Source organism: Oncorhynchus gorbuscha, linkage group LG11, assembly GCF_021184085.1.
Source record: "Oncorhynchus gorbuscha isolate QuinsamMale2020 ecotype Even-year linkage group LG11, OgorEven_v1.0, whole genome shotgun sequence".
Taxonomy (NCBI): Eukaryota; Metazoa; Chordata; class Actinopteri; order Salmoniformes; family Salmonidae; genus Oncorhynchus; species Oncorhynchus gorbuscha.
This window is the reverse complement of record NC_060183.1, coordinates 88,092,068-88,094,206: the sequence shown is the minus strand read 5'-3', so window position 1 is coordinate 88,094,206 and position 2,139 is coordinate 88,092,068.

The following is a 2,139-nucleotide window of genomic DNA, read 5'->3' as shown; positions in this document are numbered from 1 at the left end:
AGTGGACAGTAGTAGTGGAAAGTAGTAGAGGACAGTAGTAGTGGGCAGTAGTAGTGGACAGTAGTAGTGGACAGTAGTAGTGAACAGTAGTAGTGGACAGTAGTAGTGGACAGTAGTAGTGGACAGTAGTAGTGGACAATAGTAGAGGACAGTAGTAGTGGACAGTAGTAGTGGACAGTAGTAGTGGACTGTAGTAGTGGACAGAGTTATTCTGTGATCTGATCTCAGCCTTCAATTACCAGAGTGCCCCAACCCTCACTGCCCTTTGTAATAAAGCCAACAGCTTGCCCAGTGGAGAAGGCTTTACTCTCTCAGGATAATCATCTTACCAAATATCTATCTATCTGAAATAAATATCCCATCTGTGTTGGCGTCACAAACTAAACCACAGTGTGCGGGAGACTCCAACAGATCAATAGGTTAGTGGTATAATTAGCACTGTTACTGGGAAGAACATTCAGGGCTAGATTAGACAATAAAGCTACATCATTATCACGGTGTCCAAATCATGGAGGGAGACAGGAAGGGAGGAAGGGAATGAAGGAAGTAGGAAGTGAGAAAGGGATGGAGGGAGGGAGAGAGGAGTATGGAGGGGGAGGAAGGGATAGAGGAGGGATGGAGCAATGGAGGATGGGAATAATGGAGGGAGGGATGAAGAAAGGAAGGAGGAAGGATCATGGAAGGAAGGGAGGGAGGGAGGGAGGGAGGGAGGGAGGGAGGGAGGGAGGGAGGGAGGGAGGGAGGGAGGAAAGAAGGAAGGAAAGAAGGAAGGAAAGAAGGAAGGAAGGAAGGAAGGAAAGAAGGAAGGAAGGAAGGAAGGAAGGAAGGAAGGAAGGAAGGAAGGAAGGAAGGAAGGAAGGAAGGAAGGAAGGAAGGAAGGAAGGAAGGAAGGATAATGGAAGGAAGAAGGGAATAATGGAAGTATGGAGGGGTAGATGGATAACACATTTCCACAGTGATTCTCTGTTTGTCTGAAGACTTCCAGCTGTAGTCAGCATCACTCTAATTCCAGCTCTCTAAAAGAAGATTACAGCATTTCATTTAGATGTTTGAAACATTCTGTACTGTACAGTAGGACAGAAGCTTTAGAACATTTCAACAGGGATTTCTTTGTTGTCTGAGTTACAGGCCACAGAACATAGCAGGCTATAGCAGTAATATAAACATACTACACATCCAAGAGACTTTGAGCACTTTTAGCTAAGAATTTGAACCTTTCACTTGATGGAAAGCTGCTGTTTGCAGATGAGAGATGAAGAGAAACAAAGCAAATGTTAAGGAGATAAAGAGATGATGGAGCTTAGTGTGATAGAGATGGACTGGTCATCACGTCCCCCAGAGGCTGATCTCTTTCTGAAGAGATGAGAGTTTATTCCATTACCTTCGAATGCTTTTTGGGCAAAATTATAATTATGAACAAACTTTCTGTACTTTGTGCTTTTTATAAGTCACATGACGCGGAACCATTAGTTAGAACCTGTTCAACTCTGATCCCTCTGTGGTGGCATTTTCTAAATTAGGCAAAATATTGTATACAGTACTACCCTCAGAAAGTACATTTCAGTTTCAGAACTATGAGTCCTACAGTCACATGCCTAGTGGTATGAACTGTGGGATTGATATGAAAGTGACTACTACAGAGCCTGAGATACGGCAAGCCAGAAACCAACTGCTGTTGCAGTTGGGAATGTTGGGAATAATGTATTTGAAAGTCTAGGTTTAAAACACATTTTGTTTGCAATTACTGTTCCAAAATAATTCAAAAACGATATCCTCTATCTGGTTCCCAGTTTCACCATCAGAGACAGAGGTGTTACTGAATAGAGAAACAGAAGTATTACTGAACAGAGAAACAGAAGTATTACTGAATAGAGGAACAAAGGCATTGCTGAATTGAGAAACAGAGGTATCACTGAATAGAGAGACAGAGACAGAGGTTTTACTGAATAGAGAAACAGAAATATTACTGAATAGAGGAGCAAAGGCATTGCTGAATTGAGAAACAGAGAACAATGTATTACTGAATAGATAAACAGAGACAAGAGGTATTTTAAAATAGAGAAGCAGAAGTAGTCCTGAATAGAGAAACAGGTTTTACTGAATAGAGAAACAAAGGTATTACTGAATAGTATTACTGAA